The 21,754-nt window shown below is 35.7% G+C and overlaps 1 protein-coding gene and 1 non-coding gene across 3 annotated transcripts in view; one reads left to right on the top strand and one right to left on the bottom strand.

Annotated features, from left to right (window-relative positions):
* LOC100936428 (uncharacterized) overlaps window positions 1–21,754 on the bottom strand; it is a 600,254-nt gene that overhangs the window by 337,362 nt on the left and 241,138 nt on the right. The gene's annotated exons all lie outside the window — the stretch shown is intronic.
* LOC112131701 (small nucleolar RNA SNORD74) lies at window positions 19,779–19,863 on the top strand. Its single transcript, XR_002913674.2, has one exon. It is a non-coding gene; the product is annotated as a small nucleolar RNA SNORD74 (small nucleolar RNA).

The following is a 21,754-nucleotide window of genomic DNA, read 5'->3' as shown; positions in this document are numbered from 1 at the left end:
TACGACAATATACTGCTATGGTATGCCAATTACACCTTTTTCTAATATTTTGCAATGTAAAAATTTACTCATAAATAATCAGTCATCAAACCATCATCATTTGCCTAAATAACAATAAAAGACAATTCAGTTTTAAGGACAATTAAAATATATACCATTGTGTCATAACCCTCACTTCAATAATCTTAATATGTGTATAAAGGCACAACTCTATGAATGCTAATTACATAATAAATTATGAATAACATTTAAAGAAAGTAACATTTCCTAGGTGATTGTGATCTAATCAATACAACACATTTAAATGCATCAACAAACATCTTTGAGAGCACTGAAAAGATCCTTAAACTTCGAAGCCAGTTTTATTACATTTGCATCTTATCTCTTATTAAAGATTGGGTCTAAAGCCAGCAAATCCCATCGGTTATGAATGCAGGTCAAGACAGGAACATTTTTCTATTTACTCTTTGTAACACTGGATAGAAATCAATCTGCTACTTTCATTACAACCACACAATCAATTCCGTTTAAAGTATAATACAACAGCCAAGTCCAAGGACAATATGGGTTCTTGGAAAAATCTCATACCGTTTGCAGGGCTGTACTTGATACAGCTCGTGGTAAATCGTTTTCTTTTTAACTAGTGTACCTGGTCATTTAAAGCAAATATGCCTAAATGAGTATTGCAATGTAGGATCCAACCAAAAATTGAGAGTATTCTCTTCACTTAAGCTGCATTTAAAAAAATCCTTTTCAAACAATAAAAACCTTAGGAGAAAGAATTCTTTCTCCTTTTAATCTAACATGACATAGCCATTTTGATATTTCAAGCAAAATTTGCACACACCAAAACTTCTACCTTGAAATTAGCATAAGAAATACTTTATTTAAAATACCAGCTTCCTCTCATCTCTCAGTAAAATGACTTTATTTGGATTACTCTTACTTTACATCAAAATGACCAAGATTACTGCTTCTAGATTTTTTCTTGCACAAAGCATGTCTCAGTAAACAAAAGAAATATGCCCACTGTATACTCCATTTACACATAATAGAATCACTATTTTAAATTCTTTTTAAGCACTAAATGTAAGATAATCTTCATATATGTAAATTATTAGAAAGCACAGATAATCCACTGTATACCAACACTAATCGTGGTTCAATGATTTATTTTCCCTTTATTTTATTTTTTCCCAGCTTTATTAAGATAGAATGACAAATTTAAAAGTGGTATATATTTATGGTATACAGTATCATGTTTTGATATATACAAATGCATTGTACAAAGATTAAATCACCTCACATGCTTATTTTTGTGGTGAGAACATTTAAGATCTATTCTTATAAAATTTTTTGAGTATAAAATAAAACACGTTATTATTAATTAGTTGCCAGGCTGTAAAATAGATCTCCAGAACTTATTCATTCCTACACTTTATATACTTTCACCATCTCCCATTCCTCCCTCACTTTACTTTAGAAATAAGGACATTTTCCTTCTTCACATCAGTTTTAAACATTTCAGTTTACAGTCTCATGATTTTCTCAAACACGTAATAAATGAATGTCTTCAAGAAAATCACAATTTATAGCTCTCTGAGTTATAATATTGAAATATATTCCTTATTAAAAATGCAGTATGCCCCTTCCATAGATGAGGAATAATTCAAATTTAAATTAAATAATTTGGTGGTTTTATTAAAAAAATCTATGTCATTTAATGCAAATCATATGACTCTGAAATTTTGGAGTTTGGAAAAGTTTTATCCACTTAGAAAAACACAATTTCAAATTTTGCTTTAATATTTTATTCTTTCTGCAAAAGCTTATAATGTCACATTTCTCTGTCATCTTTTAATAATCTCTTTATTGTAATAACTATTATTAGTGAAATTCTCTTTCTAGTGATAAGAAGTAAACTGAACTTTTTTCAAGCAAAGCCTGTGGGTAATGCCTGAGACATGAAGGTACTCTCACATCTTCTATGGTGCTCCAGATGTTCTCACCCAGAAACAGGCATCATTTTTGCTACATTTTTTGCATACATTAGCAATGGCTAATGAATCCAATGTCAAAGCCTCCAGACACACCGTCACTGCTCAGGAGACATCCAGAGGATGTTCTCCTCCAATCCACCTCAAGAACTCAATTTCTGATGGCTTTGCACAGCCTTCAACACAGCTGCTGTTCAGTTTTGTTTCCTTCTTTTCATTGGCCTCCACCACTGATGGCATCTGAGTCTATTCTTGCTTCTCTCTGATCTATCAGACTCTAGTCCTTAGACTGAGCAGGCACCACACTCACAGATGACTTGCAGAAATCATGCTCTAGGCCACAAAACTTCATCAGAGCAAATTCAGAATGCAGAGGTCAGAGATGGACAGGCCAAGCAAGCCTCTGACAGTAACTCAGCTGACACACGGATAGACAAGGACAGAGTGAATGCTAAAGTAAATGTTAGCTTAGGCCATTCATTATACAATCACTTAGAAGGCAAAAAGTTGTTTCAAGTACATGGGCCATAACTTAAATGAGAGACGTACCACTTTCATGTTTATACACAGGCAAGCAAACAAACAAACAAAGAAAACTTATATGCTCATTTTAATATTTTTTGTAATTTTTTTATGTCAATGTCATGTTGTTTTTATATGTTTCTAAAGCCCAAAACCACTGCTGTTAAACTTGCATCCCTGAGATGGCATTTAACATATTCTTTATTTTAAGTTTTGTATCCCACCCCATCAGATATCCTTTTAAATGAAAGATAAACTTCCTGAAAAGTCAGAAACGGGTTAATCCTTCGGAGTCTATCCAAGTTTCTCTGGAATGTCAGGATTTCCTAAAGGAAGATCAGAAATCGCTAGCTGTATTTCCTCAGCTTTTTAATTTTTCTCTGACATTTGAAAAAAAAAGGGCTAAATATTATTTACTTTTCTTTTTAAAATTAAATTTGTTCACAGATGCTCAGTTTCATATATCAAATCATACAAAACATGATACTTTCCATGTTGAAGGGATTTTTAAAACAATCTAATTAACATAATTTTGTATTACTTTTCCATTAGCTATACTACATTTTGGTAAAAGTAATGAGCTTGAGTTAATACTTTTTTTGAAGAAACTGTTTAAAACTATTTTTAAATGTCAAGACTTTATAAATAATATTTTATGTCACAAAATTATAGCCCCATGCTAATTATGCTTATAATATATCCTAAATAGGCAATGAAAACTTTGTATGCTTTCATTGTTGCTTTGGACTAAAAGTAAAACCCCATCTATGAGCTACACTGTTCACTAATCAAAGAAAATACATGTCACTGTGATTTTAGGAAAAAAATCTATCTTAGTTTATATTGTTCTGTAAAGCAAAGCCTCAAGTTCAAATCTTGAGCCCAGTGCACTGGCTCACACTTCTCAATTTATATTTAATAATGTCAAAATACAATTTAGACATCTGTAGTATTATAGCTTTTGCTATCAAAAGCCAATACACTTCAATGTATACATATAATTGTGAAACTTGTTCTAAAAATGGAAAACTATTGCCCTCTAAGCATATTTTACTTTTAAAAAACATTGAATAAAAGTTGGAACATGACAATATTTCTAGAGAGCATTATTTCTTCCATACAGTCAGATAACAACCATATGTATATATATATATATATGGTTTGAAAGATAAATATGATAAGCTATAAAAACTTGCAATAAATTGGCAACTGTTCTTTGAGGGATATGATTTTTTATTAGAGGCCTTGCTCTCAAAAGACGTTTCTGAAGTAACTCATAAACTAGTATAGACATTGACAACATTTTACATCAAATAGTCCTTTGGTCTAAAATCCAATCATTCATTCGAGTAATATATTATTATTATTTTTAGACAGAGTCTCATTCTGTTGCCCAGTGCCAAATCTCAGCTAGTGGCAACCTCCACCTCTCAGGTCCAAGCAATTCTCATGCCTCAGTCTCCTGAGTAGCTGGGATTACAGGTGCCCACCACCACACTCGGTTATTTTTTGTATATTTGTAGAGACAGGGTTTCGCCATGTTGGCCAGGCTGGTCTCGAACTCCTGGCCTCAAGTGATCCACTCACCTTGGCCTTCCAAAGTGCTGGGGTTACAGGCATGAGCCTCTGCTCCTGGCCCAACTAACATTTTTTAATTGCCTTTGTGCTATCCCGGGTTTGAAGGAAATTTGTTCATTCAACAAGTATTTTCTATATATCTATTCAGCAATGTTCAAGCTTCCAAAAACGTAATATGGATTATTTTAAATGATTGGAAGATTATATGCTATGATAGAGAATAATGAGAATGAGGAAGAGAAAGAGTTCTTGCACAGACAGGATGGTCAGGAAAGGCCAGGAGAAAAGGTCTTCAGAAGGCAACAGAAGGCAATGCGTGAAATGAGTTTTTAAAATGAGAATGACCCCGTTATGGGAATCAGAACACACCAAGTTTCTGCACTAGATGGAACAGCTTGTGTGCACTCAGAATATTAGGAAAGGCTAGGATCTTATTCTCAAGGCATTAGACACCCGAGATACCATCTCTCAGAAATGAGAGGTGGGATATAACATTTTTTAAAATCTCCCTAGATTTGGGGACCATCAATGGCAACCGAATATATTAGGCAATAGTTATTAACAATATCGTAAACAATCCTTGTGGCGTTACTTGGTGAATAATCTGGTCTTCTCATTTTGCTTAACTAAAAAAAATTGCATACTTGGGACACTGGTTTATGATTTTTTTCTCAAGAGCAGATGAAACCATTTCCTTCCTATAGGTTAATGCTAACGGGTCAATTTGGCTATTGGTTGAGGTATGTGAGTCTGGTAGCAAATATATATCTAACATTCTCAGTCAAGAATAGGTGTGTCCTCTGAGTTTACCTACTTATACGGCAAAATAATTCACCAATAATATTATTTCCTTTAACTCTGTGTTTTGTCTAAGTATTCAACCACAAAATTTAAGGGCATCATATTATACATGAAAAGGATTGACTCAAGTAGTTTCAGTATACTAGCAACTAAATGAATTGAGTAGCATACACGTATGCTGCTTCTTTATGTTACGATTAGACATGATACTATTTTCTACTTAACAACCAGAAATATTCAATTATAATATAATTTATGTTTTTAAGAAAAAATTTTAAGTTAACTGTTTAGATCTCTTTTGGGAAGATAAAATGTATTCATTAAATGCTCTAAAGATTGGATACGCAGTTAAGATCATTCTGAATAGGCTGTGGCCCAAGCAGGATAAGAAATTAACAACACAACTATTAAGACAAATTACAAGGTGTTTCTGCTAAATAAGATACTTAATAACAAGTTTCATTGCATTTTTCCAGCCACTTAAAAACAAATTGTTGCAGCACTGTAAATTCTGGATATTAGAACACATTAAAAGCAACACATTTCAAACTTACCATGGATATACAATAGTTGACATTTTTAACTGTGGCTTCCCTTTACTGAACTTCTCCCGAAACAAGTATCTTGCTCCTTTTCAAAGTCTAATTTACAGATATACCCCTTCTTGGAAATTTATGTTTAATCACGTAGAAGATGAAAATAAAGCTACAAAGAATGCTTAATACACTTCAGTGTAGAATTTTGTACTTAATATTGATGGCCCACTTTTCTTCCTTTTTTTTTTTGAGACAGAGTCTTGCACTGTCATCCAGGCTGGAGTGCCGTGGTGCAATCTCGACTCACTACAACCTCTGCCTCCTGGATTCAAGCAATTCTCCTGCCTCAGCCTCCTGAGTAGCTGGGATTACAGGCATGTGCCACCACACCCAGCTAATTTTTGCATTTTTAGTAGAGACAGGGTTTCAGCATGTTGGCCAGGCAGGTCTCAAACTCCTGACCTTGTGATCCACCTGCCTCGGTCTCCCAAAGTGCTGGGATTACAGGCGTGAGTCACCGCACCCGGCGATGGTCCACTTTTCTAAGTGCATTAGATACTTTGGCTTTAATTTAAAAGATTTTACCATGGGTCATCTGTACCAATAATTACATACTGAAATGCTCTTTTGGTGTTCAATTTGATAAGTCTAATTTAAAATCAGAGTTAAAGTTGTCACTTTATATAAGATGTTATTTATTTTGGGTATATACAGTGCATTATATTAAAAGTGTTTAATTGGAGTACCATTATATAAGAGGTATTAGGTGGTAAAGTAGGAATTTCAAAGTAGGTGGCTGTGAACACATTGAAACTATATAAGGCCTGAAATGAAGAGATGTGAGAGGGTTTTCTGAGGAAGATTTCTTTGGGGAGCATTGGGCCTGCCTTTCCACTCAATTTTAATGAAAGAGATTTCAGTAGCACCACTTGGGGAGCTGAAGTTTGAAGACAGAGTGGAATTGACTTTGAATCCTGCCTGGACAATGTAAATGTCACGCTTGGATTAGCTAACTGCTTCAGCCTCCGATTCAAGAAGAACTTCCTACAATGTTGATATCTGCTTAAATTCCCAGAATTCATCGGTGCAAAAATAGACGAATATAGCCTGTGGGCCATACTTGTGTTCCCAAGCACGAAAAGAAGCTCTCTAACAGAGCACCTGGAAGGATACTGGACATCATAAGGGAGAAAGTTGTGCGCGGCATAGATCCCTAAAAAGGTGAGCTGAGGATGACACACAATGAGAGGAAACTCTATTACCCGACACGTAGGAAGTACACTTGAATGTTCCCAGTGGGGTCCTCTGATATGCATCCAAAAGCACCTGAAGGGCACAAACTATCCTCCCTGGATAGTGGAAAGTGCAGTAAAGACAGGAACAGTAAAATGGGGATTCCCGGATATCCGTACTTCATCCCTCTGCAACTTTGATCACTGTGCAGTGGAAACTGTCTTTAAGAAAATGCTGAAGGAGGAATGCAAGCCTAAGGTGGGGAAGAACAGAAGGTTCTCCCTTCTGCTTCTCAGGCCGGGAATATGTTGCCTGCAGCAGATCCCATCTAGGCAAAAGGAGTGATGAGTTGAGAGGTATATTAGTCTGTTCTCACACTGCTAATAAAGATATACCCAAGACTGGGTAATTTATAAAGGAAAGAGGTTTAATTGACTCACAGTTCTGCAGGGCTGGGGAGGTCTCAGAAAACTTACAATCATGGCGGAAGGGGAAGCAAACACGTCCTTCTTCACATGGCTCGGGAGAGAGAAGAATGAGAGCCCAGCCAAAGCAGAAGCCCCTTATAAAACCATCAGATCCCGTGAAAACCAACGCACTGTTAGGAGAACAGGATGGGGGAAACTGGCCCCATGATTCAATTATCTTCACCTGGTCCTTCCCACAACACGTGGGGATTATGGAAACTACAATGCAAGGTGCGAGTTGGGTGGGGACACAGACAAATCACATCAAGAGGGATGACCAACAGCCAGTTAATACAGGACCTTTTTTAAAAGTTCAATTCGTGTGCAATGAAAAGACTTTGGAAGGTTTTAAGAAACAAATGACATTACCAGATCTGTGAGTTAAAATATAAATCTGATTGCTCTATGGGAAAGAGGATAGAGAAAGAGAAGGATTAAAAACTGAAGAAGAACAGTTGGGGTGTTATTGCAATAGTTCTGCTGTGAGAAAAGAGTGTCGCATTCTAGGGTGGTAGCAATGGAGATAAACAGAATGGGATGGTTTCAAAATATATTTGTGAGGTAAAAGTAACAGCACTTGTTGATGAATCAGATTGGGGTAATTATAGAAAGAGAGGTCAAGTATGACATCTGGGTTTCTGGCCTGAGCAATTGAGTGGATGAGGGAATTTTACAAGGGTGGATAGTAAAATAAGGCTGGAAGTCCAACAAGAGCGGGTTGATGACAGGCCAGAAACTCAGCATCTCCAAAATTTTCTATTAGAGGAATGTACTAGCCCTCCCCAAACATAAATTTCCTTTCCTATTCCTGCAGAATTGTTGGCCACTCATTCCAGCCTCCAGGGATATGACTATTTCCCTTAATAATGTCAAAGAATTTGCATCAATCCCTAATTGCCAATGATCTGTTTGTACTATCTTCATTACCATTTTCTTGATGGTATCCCCAGCCTCTACTAAACTTGCTATTTTACATCCAGCAATACATTTGCTCAGATTTTTTAGCTTTCTTTTTGTTTGTTTCACAAGCTATTACTTAAAACATTTATGTCAGCTATAATGGTCAAAGTTGTTGTTGGAATTTAAAATAAATAGTACAAAAGGAGACTGTGATAGAGTGCTAAGATCATTTGAGGTAGGTTGTATGAATAGTAATTAGCTAACAATTTAGAGTACAATCCGTCATGTTAGTTCTCACTGTCTGAAAATTTAAAATAGCATTCAGAGCCTATAAATAGTAGACTATATTATTTTTCTCTGTATATATGTTTTTTATTTGTTTGTTTCTTGTTTGTTTGAGATGGTGTTTCACTCTTGTTGCCCAGGCTGGAGTGCAATGACGCTATCTTGGCTCACTGCAACCTCTGCCTCCTGGGTTCAAGCGATTCTCCCGCCTTAGCCTCCCAAATAGCTGGGATCACAGGCATGCGCCACCACGCCAGCTAATTTTGTGTTTTTATATATGTTTCATTTTTATAAAAGTGATTGAGAAACAGGATGAAAATCAATTAGCAGAACCAACATTAATTTCTTAGTTTTGATCACTCGATTGTAGTTACATCATATATTAACATTAGGAAAGCAAGGTGAAGTGTATATAAAAACTGTGTATACTATCTTGTAACTTTTCTGTAAGCCTAAAATTATCTCAAAATAAAAAATTTTAAAAATCAGCAATGTGAGGTCATTTAAAAGGGGTATATGTATACAAAATATTTGAAAGAGAAAGATATTCAAATATCAGCATTAAGGGCTGTTATTCAGTGTTATGTCTTTATTTTTGATTAAATACTTCAGTTCATTTACATTTGCAAATCAAATCTGATTGCATTACATAAGATAAAACAGGAATATATACATAAGTATATGACTACATAAGATGCCTTGGAGCTTAATGAATAAACAAGAGTTAATGTTACTTAAATAATTATAAAAGAGCTAAGAATCTACCATGAATCTCAGTCAAAATTTGCTTACATTATAGGCCAGTTTACACTTTTTGTTAAGAAAAAATATTTAATAAATTTCCAGAGTTCTAGGAAAGCCTCTTAGCTTTACCTAATCTGTTAACTCGACACCATTTTTCCATTTACTCAGGCACAAAACGTCAGTTGTCTTTAACCCTTCTGCTTCCTTTTTTGTTGTTGTTTCACCCAAACACTTTCTAAGTCATGCCAAATTTTCATCTTTATTATATTCACTTTTGTCTCACATTAAGTCCTTATTGCTTCTCTTACATATTACATAAGAACATCCTCTTACATGTCATTCTCACACTCCTTTACTCAAATGATACCTTCTACATACATATGGCAATTCATTCTTCATAGATTATAGGCCTGATCATGGTCAAAAGACTTCAAAAGAAATATATTATCTGGAAAACAATAGGAAAATAGAAAAACAACACACTCCCCTAGAACCTAGTCTACAGGTGAACACTTTCGTATCTTTCCAACCTCAACTCACACCCCTTCTTTCCATATATACATCCTTCACTCCTGCCAAAGTGGATAGTCTACTTTCCCTAAAAAGGCCCTACACTCTTCCAATTTTACTTTTATTCATGTTGTTTTCCTCCACCTGAAAATGTTAGTGCTCTCATTCATTCAAAGGACCAGCTTTAATACAGAAACCCAGGATCTGCTTACCAAGCTAGTTAAGATGACAGAGTGGTCCTGCCCTTTACAGGCTTCCAATGCAATAGTCCACTTTTCCCATGCAACTTTTCTGATCCACCTGTCGATATGTAGGTTTTTCTTCCTTGGACCTGCTTTCTTTGTTGTCATGGCTTCTGTATTTCTCTGTTCTGCATTATAGTGACTCATACACTGATATGGTGCTCCTAAGTGTTGCTTCCATAAGGTCCAAAACTGCTTGCACACATTTTTCTACAACTCGAAATGTCCAACAGAGGAGAGGATACTCAGTAAAATCATTAGAATTAAGTTTAAAACTAAAGGTATTCTCTAAAAAGCAGGGATTACTCAGTTCCTGATGAACTCCTCCCTTTCTTACCCTAAGCTTACTAGAACTTTGTCAAATTAGTTTTTAGGCTTAAAATATTGACAAGCATGCTACTTGGACAATAGTGCTTTTTTAGAGTTTGGGTCAATAATAATCAGTGATCCACATTTAAATGTGGCATGCTTGTAATTGCTTTTTCTGTCATAGAAACTACATGTCTCTTTTATTCTACATGCTGTTCAAAATTTCCAGTGGAAGAAAGGCATAGCTGAGGTTCGTCTATCTTCAGTTCACTCTATTCAGAATCTCATTCTGTCTTTGTATTCATTATCTAATATTTACACGATGTTGCATATGGTTGTTTGGACTGAGCCCTGTGAAAGGAAGATTGGCCAGGGTGGTGAGTGAGATTGAAATATATAGCCCAGGCTCTGCTCACCAAGCCCTAAGCATGAGTCCAATTACACCTGCAAGGGTACACGTGTCATGTGCAGAGAGGAAAGGGCACCTTTTGTAATTTACACGAAGTACAAGTGGGGATTCATATAGTCAATGAATGTTAATACATTGCACAGAAACATTTCAATACTAAAATCCTTGGGCTTTTCAAAGTCCAATTTTATTGATAGGAGTGCAATTTTCACGTAAGTGTATTTCAACATAGAAACAGTAAAGAATTCTATGAATTAAACATACAGGTTCTCCCAAGAAATAATAAAAAGATACATTGGGTCATTGGCTTGATTTCTTTTCCAATTTAAGATGGTTCCCTCTTGCATATTTTCATTGTTTTGTCCCATATGAGTTTAAACAATTTAAGCTATGGTTCTTACTCCATTTCCCAAGGGTGCATATTCAAGAGTCTGATAGAAGTCACTGACAATGAGTTGAAGAGTTGGGGGGTGGGTGTTTATATTTTATGTTTCTTTGGTGAAGTATCCTGGCTACAATCTGGGGCACTGAGTTATTACTCTTTTTTTGTGTGTGTGATGGAGTCTCGATCTGTCGCCTAGGCTGAAGTGCAGTAGCGCGATCTCAACTCACTGCAACCTCCACTTCCCAGGTTCAAGCGATTCTCATGTCCCAGCCTCCCGGGGTTATTACACTTATATTCACTATTGTATTATTATTATATCAGTAAACATCTCCTATTGGCCAACTATTGTGTTGATAATGTTTATTATCTCTAATTCTCTCTGCAAACCAGCCTTATAGGTAGTGCTATTTCCATTTTTTATAGGATAAAACTGAGGTGTTTAGTGATTTCTCCAAGTCCAGAAGGAAAGCATGTGTCTAAAATGAGATTATAATCCAGGTCCTCCTGGCTACAAAATAACTTTTCACTCCTTCAGATAAAGTCTTGCAAACTATGCCCCACTTTCCTTAATAAATTCATTCAACAAATACTTATCAAATACTTCTTTTGTGCCCTGAATTCTTCTAGATCCTGGGGATAAGCAAAAGAGACAATGCCTTTGCTATTATGGGACTTACGTTAGGAAAAGGACAACAAACAAATACATAAACACATAATGTGAGTCCAGGTATTGACAAGTGCCATGATGCTAAACAAATGAGGATAACGAGATGAGAGTAATGAGTTGGAAGTAATGGTTGAGAGGTTGGATAAGGTCTTTCTGAGGATGAGATGATTTAGTGGTAGCCTAAATGTAGCAAAGAGAAACCCATATGAAGGCTGAGTGTCCCAGGCAGATAGAGTAAGTGTAAAGTCTCTGAGGCTAGAAGGATTAAGGCACGTTAGAGGAACATCTTCAAGGCCAGTGTCATTAGGACATGATACACAAGGAAGAGTGGTAGGAAATGAAGCCAGACACATACGCAGAAGCTTCAAAATGTAGGCTCAAGCAGTCAAGGGTATGCAGTTAAAATTTTTTCTAATGAGAGACTATAGAAAAGCTTTATCTAATTTACATTTTTGAAAAATCACCTTAACTGGTGTGAGCAAAATTAACTCTAGGGGGAGAAGAATGAAAACAGAAATATCAGTTAGAGGGCTATTGTAGCAGATGACAGTGGCTCCAGAAAAAGCAGTAGTTCTGGGGGTACGGGGAATTGACTGTACTGGAACAGAGTTGAAAGTAAAGTTGGAAAGACTTGCGGATAGAAAGAATGTGAGTGTCAGAAAAAAAGAGAAATCTATCACAACTTGCTTTTTCACTGGAGATACTGGGTGGGTGAATGTTGGTACCATTTACTGAGACGGGAAATTGGAAAGGAGCAGGATTTCAGGAGTAGATGAGTGGGAAAATATGAGGCCTGTTTCATACATGTCATTACTTCTTATGACAATTTATACATCTCTCTCATTTTGAACGTATAATGTTTTAGTCTACATCAAAAAAGATCTAAAGGGTGTTGCCAGATAGGTACCTCCCAAGAATGTATACAAGATGTGAAAATAATGTTTCCCTACATACGTTCACTCACCCACCTGCCCAAAATATAAAAGTGCCCCTATTGTTTTATATTACAGCTACATATGTACTCATTGAGACACACAATTTCATTTGGATCATGAAGCCACTGATTAAGGTCAACCAGAGAACATGCAATGAATGTTAGTCCTTTTTTTCGCTCTGGATAACCACTGTGATATCCTGAGGCAATCTTCTGTGGGTCCATTTTCTCCATCCATGAGTACTTCTCCATGGTCCTGAGATTGGGAGCAGAGATACAAAGTTCTCTGGGATGTTTTTTTCTCTGTTGGTTTCTCTGTCTCTAACTTTCTTTTAGAACCATTCTCAAATAGCATTTCCTCCAAAAATCTTTCTCTCATTGCTCTGGGCTACATAGAAAAAAAAAAGCCCAATTCTATTTTGAAGTTCTGAAGAGGATTGATTTGTATCACTTCTTTAGCACTTAGAACTGACTTCAAATTCTTAGTTTTCCCTCCATTTCAAGATGCTTTCTACCTAGCTGTATTGCAAACTGCTGAAGGTAAAAAGTGGTCTTTTGTACATTCACGTCACTCTCTACTGAGCATAGTGCTCACATAAGACAACTTTGATTAGTTTTTGCCGATAAAAGAAAATCAGAAAACCTGTCTCCCAAGATGTAGAAAGTTTGCAAAATAGTGGAGTTGTTTGGGGACTTTTTTCTTATATTTGTGAAATCTGGAAGCAAAATTACAGGTACTTTAATCCCACAGTTTTTTTACTTGCATTTGAAACTTTGCTAGATGAACTGCTACTTGCTAAAATAAAACCAGACAGATAGATATACAAAGAGGACCAGAACAGACATCTATGCTTATAAGTGGCATGCTTTCTTTTGCTAACTAGTTTGTTCTTTTGTGATTATGTTTTGCTTAGTTACCCTTATATGTTTTGAATGATGCCAAGCATTCCGTTGACTTATTTTACTCATAAGCAATGATAATTTGCATGAGGATAAAAAAGGGACAAGACAGGAGAGTCCATTTGAAAGGAGCTTCCCACCAACCATGTTGGAGACTCCTGATTCCTCCTCACTTGACTGGAAATTCAGGTGATAGTTATCTGGTGATAATCATTAGGATTAATGTATACAATTTATTTTGATTTTATAATCTGTCATGGTCATACAAACACTAATATGATTTCCTGAATTCACTATTCTACTGGAAAGAAAATGTTTTGATCAGCTAACAAATATATACATCCTTCATTTATCCATGGTTGTTTTCTTTTTTCTATTTTTGATTTTCCTGTGAACTTGATTATGTGAGAGTTAATCCTCAAGGACTTTTATCACCCTTGAGTACAATGACCAAATAAGCTTTCTGACCAAATTCAACAGAGTCGTGGAACACTTGGACCCAGCTGAGGATTTTTACGACTTGGCCGAAAACAGTGAGCTTTACAACATAACATGACAGGAAACAAGCGAAGAAGTGCATGTCTATATTTTAAGACATCTTAAGTTATGGGTAAAAAAGTATTTTTTTTTTTACCCACTCCAAAAGTATTTTTCCCAAGTGACAGGTGAAAGCAGCATGGCTTTGTTGCTTTACCCCTATTCTCATTGGCCAACTTGCCCAGATAATTCCACTTCCCTTTCCCACGCTCTTAATTCAATCTGTTACAAGTCAGTCTTTTAGAAAGCTTGCTGTGCTTGGTGGCCAGAGACAAATTTGGTTCAATATTCAACTAAGTAATTCAAGTGATAGCCAAAAGGCTGACATTATACTCATTAATGACTGAAAACAAAACACAACAAAACAAAAAACCCATAAGAGATGAATCAGATTTTGATGAGAGAAAAGGTAAAATGCTACGGTGGGAATATAGTGAGAAGGTTGATCAACATGAAGAATTTCTAGGTTTCAACTGGACTATCTTTTTCGATGTGTGATTTGAGGGTGTATCTTCTATTCTTAGCAGAGTATTGTTTAAACTTTCACCACCAAAATAGCTTGTCAAGTTCCTTTGTGTAGCAGACACCCAGCTATTCTCAAAAAGAATCTTACTCAGAAAACAAGCTTGGAGGTACCTTCTTCTAATATAAAAATTATGAGACTCTTAATGCTAATACTAATCTCTAGAAATGATCTGAGGAGAAACAGAAAAACAGGACCCCAAATTCTTTCTCTGGAGTAACAAATCTCAATAAAGAGGAAATGATCAACATATAGTTATAAAACATTCAAATTCCTCCTCATGCTCAGAATGCATAATTAGCACATCTGCATTTGGGAAGATGAAATTTAACTCATCATATGTTAAAAACATCTTCAGATATGGCATAACATTTTCTATTTTAACAAGCATACATTAGCCTCCTCCAGGGTGCCAGGCACTGTGGGCAGAAAGATGAATAAGACAAAGAACTCTGCCCAGCAAACTCTAAGACAAGATGATAGGGTTGACCCTCAGTAAGACATCTAGAGGCCTCCACAGGGCAAAGACCTTTCCTAAACTTCCTTTTAGATTTGAGCTCCCATAGCTTTTCTGAGCCTCGGGACCTTCATCTGTAAAAGCACAGAGATGAAGTCTGTGACCACTAAGATTCATGCCATATCCAAAACTCCAATGTTAGGATTCTAAAGACTTTCCAATACAATTAGATAGGAAGAGATGAGTAAAGTGTGAAAAGTAAGAGAGATAGAGATTGAGAGAAAATGAGCCAATAGAGAGAACAGATTTCATAGAATCAGAGTTTCATTTGGAGAATATCAACTTGAAGTTGTCTTAGGTTGGAACTTTAACAAAAAAGGTATTAAGAAATACTTTGACATTTCAAAAGAACAATCTATTTGAGATAAATGGTAGTGGACTATTGAGGGAGTATTTTAAACCAAGCTGCTATAGCCAGAAAGCCATGCAGGAAAGATATTAAGACAAAGACAGAGAAGCCAATGGAGGTAGATACCAGTCAGAATCTTGCAAACGTAAAGATACGCACAGAGTGATTATGAAATTTAACATCATCTTGTTGATGATTTTGATTGTTGATAAATTTGAAATTGTTCATACCTTGCCTGCAATAGAATGACTAGAACATCTTGTTAGTTTGATAATGTAAAGTGGAGGTTTAAATGTTGAAGAGAAGGAACTGCCAGGGTCTAAGGGATGGCATCTTCCTTTAAATCCTCTTTGATGAACAGAAAATAAGAACGGAGAATATAGGAACCTTCTGTTTCTCGAAGGCACTAAGTATGGTCGGCATGATTACTTCAACCTTCGTTTATCATCTCCAATTGCCTTTTACTTTACAAAGCTTACATTCTAATTGGAAAGAAAGCCTATAAAGAAATAGAATGCAAACAACAACAAAGTTTTTAATATTAACTACAGGCAGCAAAGAAGTTTTAAAAAGAAAAACACGTATCACTGACAACTGGTGCTTAAGTATCTTGTAAATTGCCAAGAAAACAGTTCTTTAAGAATTTAAGGGGAGGCAATATTGCCACCATGATTTGGTTATGTATTCTCCCGGAATTGAACACTGAAACTTAGTGTATTAGGTATGATCCCAAACTAGAGCCTCTGTTTCTATAAATTCTGTCAATCATAGTTACTTGTGATTTTTTTAAGTCTACTTTACAAAATATTTAAAATTCCATCAGTTGGCTGTGGAATGTAGTACAACTTGGAAAGTTGCTTTTCAGTAGCACCTTCTTGGATCCAAGAGAGTGAAGAAGCACCCCACACCCAGATTAGACCTGAACTATCTCAAAAGATAAGAGAATGACCAAACATATCACTGCAATTCCTACCCTATCTGGGAAAATTTACAACATTATCCTAGCACATCATTCATACCCTTTCTGAAATGAATAAAATGGTTTGCATTAATTCCCAACACAAGCACACAAATATGTTCATTACGCAGTAATGCTTACTGAGTGTGCAATGATTATGTGAGTGTAGAAATTTGTTCTCATTACATCTTCAACCAAAGTGTTGGTAGTGTTTTCACAAAGCATGCATTAAGCAGTCTTAGCACACACCAAGTATGTATTGAAAAAAAATCATGTGCAATATTTAGGATACATCCTTTTTTTCCCCAGACATGCTCTAATTATGTCTTATGTTTGGATCATGTAGAAAAACTTTTTTACTTACTACGTACATCTTATGGATGCATTTTCCTTAAATAGATGTCAATTATACTTTGATGTATATCTGGTAAGCCTTGTCTCATGAAGATGATTTTTTTAAACATCCAATTGAAAAATTTACAACCTCAGAAGGAAACAGTAAAAATAAAGATAGCCAGGTCCCACCTCACATATATATGTATAGTTTTTAACAATACCTACAAGACATACACCAGCAGCATAAGATTTTGTGTTTTTCTACACTATTGAGTGGGTTACAATGTGGGTTATCAGTTAAATTCCCACCTAAATCATTTCCAAGTGCCCTATAATTTTTGTAAAATTAGTAAATAACTGCTTTAACCAGCAGCTTCTCTTTAATTTTAGGATAAAAGCATGATAGTTTAAAATCACTGATAAATTTGGATTAAAACAAAACACACTGAGTGCCTTCCATAAACAAAATTTTAGGATAAGCTTTTAATGACAATTAATTTTTTTTTTTTTAGTAAAATCACTGAAAAAAAATCACACAGATTGGTAAATTAGCTTCTGTGAATTAGGATCTGGAAAATTTTTGACTCACAGTGGTAGGACCCAAGTGTATTATTTTTCTTTGCTTACATTCCTTTCCCAAATGACTGAGCAAGCTTATTATAGGACCAAATTACTTAGTGTCAAAACCATAAAGGGGGATTCAGAATAAAACTAAATGTGTTGGATGTCTCCCGTGGGCCAAGTACACAGGATAAGCATGGAGCAATTATTTTCATATTCTGAGTCTCATAATTCTCAAAGCAATGCTATTTATTTTTCAGATAATGAAATTAAGGTTAAACTACAGGCTGTATGAATGTTTCCCAAGGTCATATACCGAGTATATAGGGGAGCCTGGACATTAACATATTGATCTAATATTAAAACTCCTGCTTACATTTTTATTCCATACTCCGTTTTAGTATGGATTAATTATCAGAAGCCATAACCTCGATTAGAAAATTCTGAATGCTCACTTTGAATCTGGCATTGTTTTGGGAAGGGCAAGGGAGTTTGCTGAACATATCCTGCTTTTATTATATGTGCTTGCAGTAGCGATTTTAATGTCTTTTAAAAAAAACTTTGCATACATGAACTGTTACTTTTAGAGCCTCTCACATCCATGAATTCCTACTACCCTTATTATAACACTGGTAGCAAATAGAAGTAGTGATATAGTTAAGGGAAAATACATCATCAAGGGTAAGGATCAGAATTCATACAGTCCTAAATTCTGAAACTTACTCACACTAGTACACTTCTTGATAACATAGGCAACAATTAGAATGAATTGTTTATAAACTAAAAAAAAAAAAAAAAAACCTACTATTTTCATTTTATCAGCCTTAAAATCTATTTGCAGAAAGGTCAAGCTAGAATCACAGTCTCATAAAAAATGAGAAAATAATTTCTCATTTGCAAACTTCAAAAATGGCATGAGTTGGACTCAAGTATTTTTCTATGTGGCTCATTTTTAATTATCTTGAGCTGGTAGAAGAGTGATGTTAGCTCATAGGTCTTTGAAAATAAATCAACAACAATTAACCCCAACTTAAATTCTAGTAACCCATCTCATACATCAACAGAAGTACTCTGTGTATGTGAAAATATAAAAATGGCATGTTTGACATTTTGGAGCATCCTTAGAGAGACGTTGATTTGTAATTCAGATCACATAGCATCTTTGATTTCTCCCACTTGCCCATGCCCTTTCCCCATCCCTTCCCCCAAAATAAAACACAAAAGCTGTATCTGCAATGGACGGAGAGCAACCCATGAATCTGTGCAGAGACTATCCATCGCATTTCTGTCTTAATTGAATGACACCAGAATGAGATCGATAAAATGTAACAAGAGACAGCTTTGCATTTCCACACCCACTTATTCCCCCCCTCCATTACGCTCAGCCACCACCGTGACCAGAAAGCTCAAGTAAAAAACATGAACCCTGCTGCCAGACAAGCTGTTAGGATATGAATAAACTTGTCACAGAAACAACAAAACTTATAAACATTAGAAGGGAGCTAGGGAGACAAAAAGTTATTAAAGGAATATTGAACAGGCTTCTTAATAAAAGCAATTTCATAGACGTATTCTCACTCCTAAACAACTTCCTCAAATGCAATGTTTCAGTTAAATAATCTCAACAGCTTTCCCTAGGTGCCCAAGATTACTTGAGACTGCATCAATGGCTGGCTCAAACACAGATGTGGTGACAACTCAGCTCAGACCTGCGAGTCCTACGATAAATGCGGGGCAGCTGTGATATGTGTATGTCGAAGGTTCCCAAGATCTCCAATGCATTATTGATAACCTCATCACTCCGCTAAAAGCAAAAGCTGACATTGTTACGATCTCAATCTTCTCCTGAAGAGCTCTAGCTTTGCCCGGGTATTGATCACAGGAAGAAGTAAACCAAAGAGTAAAACAGCACATGTAAAAATCCAGAAGGTTAAGGTCAGCCTGCCCTCGCTATGAGTGTGTTAACCACAATCACAGGGCCTGTTGTAGTGTGTTATACCTTTGACGGTTTACAATGCGGTCCTACTTCTAGGCTATATGTTGTAATAATTCATTTAATACTCCACATCTTGAGCTTGTTACAAGTTATCCTGGAACAAAAGTCCGTATTACAAAATAAAAATAAACTTTCCATGTAGTTGTCTAAAAGGCAGATGTTTTTCTTCATTCCAGTAAATTTTTTCTATATCATTTTGAAATTTAATCACATTTAGGTGACTGTTCTTTCTTAATCTATCTTCTTTCCATTGCATGTAACCCTTTAAGGAAAAATATGTACCTACAAAGATACTGTATATAATTTTACTCTTTTATTATTTTAAATAATAATGTAAGACTACAAAACATATTAGTGCCTAAGTTCTTTTAAAATTTTAGATGTGATTTTAAATTATTTTTAAATGATATGTTGAATAATATGACAAAACATAAATGTCACGTTTTATCACAGGTAGTTCAAAGTGAGAATTAGAAGGTATATCCAAAGTATGATTTAGAGCCTGAATATTTTATATTTTCTATGTTCATACTTGGAGATAAAATCTTAAGTAGCCTATCTTTGCTACTAAAAAAAAAAAAAGGAAACAGTTTCTGATGAAGCCTATGTTGGGTTGGTGGGGACAACTAAGGTTGTTGATGAATGCTAACAGCTCTAACACACACACACACACACACACACACACACACACACACACAAAAGAGAGTGAGAGGCCGTTATTTTCTTAGCTGGTAGATGACTAGGTAGTTTGCAAAATGATCATTAGTGACTGGATGCTCCTGGATTCCAGAGCAAAAGAGCTTACAATTCAAACATTATTTATGAGTGAAAACAACTGGTCATAAGGCACTAAGAGCAAAACGTACAGTTTGGTTTCACCTGTAGACAGCGGTGACCTGAAGCAGGAGTTGATGGCTGCCTGTCCAGGTAAGACACGTGGCATGCAGCAGTGAACCTGTTTCATCCGCCTTTGACTTGCTGGGCCTTGTATGTGATGTCATGAAATTTGCCCCAGTTACAGATTGATATTGTTCACCATGAAATTAAGGCCCCAGAAAATGTGAATATAATAAGAGTACTTACAAGTCTTTATACACGGATGCCTCTATTGTGAGGCCTACAAAATTGTTAGTACATTCTAAAATAAGTAAAAACAAAAGCACCCCAAGGTTTATCACATCGTTTTGTTATGCTTTATGTTTTTTAATGAAGCCATTGCTCACTATCCCAACTGCTGCAGGAGCTTAACCCCTGGGAAAAGACAAGTTTCATGGAACGTGAAACTTATTTGGGCAACAGAAACTAAAACTATCTTGGAATAAGTATGCTGTACATCTGATCATTTTTTATTTCATTTATTGTTGTTTGCTTTAGTTGGTGGGCACGCTTTTTAGCAGTAAGAAAAAGTCAGGCTATTTCTGCTACGCACAAGTACATCACTTAAAAAAAAAACTCATGAAAATATTAAAAATGACAGCAGAGTTAGGTAGCATTAGAGTGTGTTATAGTCCTCTAAATGTGTGTGCACCTCACAGTTGGGGAATTTGATTAACCCCAAGTGTGCCAAGTAAATCAGAGCCCAGGAGCTGGATGCAACTGCTCCGTAGTGTGAGTTCACACAGAGAACATAGTTTATGCTGAGGGGTGGTTGTTGTTGTTGATGTTATTGAACGTGGATTATTTTTAATTTTTAAAATGACACTATGGCTAATTAGGGGTATTGGCACAGTGTGGACTGATGAAGAAACTGATTACAATTATAAAGACTTCTGGGGCCAAAACAGTCAAACATACCGCCTGCTACTCATGATGGCCCCAGCAGTGTCTATATGGTTGTCAAGTATGATTAAATGAGAAGCAAACTGTATTTATTATTTTTTTCCTACAGGATTTAGATGCCCATGGATATGGCTCATAGTGTTACCAGAGTCCTACTTCTTCCTTGTATTTTCCTTGAACAGTTAGAATACTCAAGACAGAGAAAAAAACCTCCATATTACTGTATTATCCAGAGTCTATAATATGGCAGGATAAATCAGAGAAAAATCATCTTCTCTAAGTAACTTTCACAATACTTTATCACTCTTAAACTTGAAGTCAGTTCCAGACTTGTTTATTTTTCACATTCTACATATTTGAAACTGACAAAAAGTAAGAAAACATATTGGAAATACACCAGTAAGATGAAAAACAAACAAACGAAACTTAACTCTGGGGAATTTATTTTTTAGAGCACACGCAAAAAAGAAAAATAACCTTTGCTTAATCCTATGGGGTCACCTATTGAAATGCAGCATCTAAACGTAGTTTATGTTTGATTTTTGTTCCCTAAGAGTATTTTTCATTTGGGAGAATAGCACTTATTACATGTTACAAAAGAGCCTGAATGGGTATTCAAATAACTGCTGTAATCAAAAGATTCTTTTTTTTCAAGGAAATGACCATAGATTTTTATACTTATTTTTGCTTTGCTATGGGCATTCTAGAATGATAGAAAGATTCTCATTTGTTTCCCCATCCCCCAGCCCCCCGGAAGCTATTGAATTGTTCTGGTTTTG

This window comes from Pongo abelii, chromosome 22 (assembly GCF_028885655.2).
Source record: "Pongo abelii isolate AG06213 chromosome 22, NHGRI_mPonAbe1-v2.0_pri, whole genome shotgun sequence".
NCBI lineage: Eukaryota > Metazoa > Chordata > Mammalia > Primates > Hominidae > Pongo > Pongo abelii.
The sequence above is the reverse complement of the archived record's forward strand: the minus strand, read 5'-3'. Positions and strand labels throughout refer to the sequence as shown.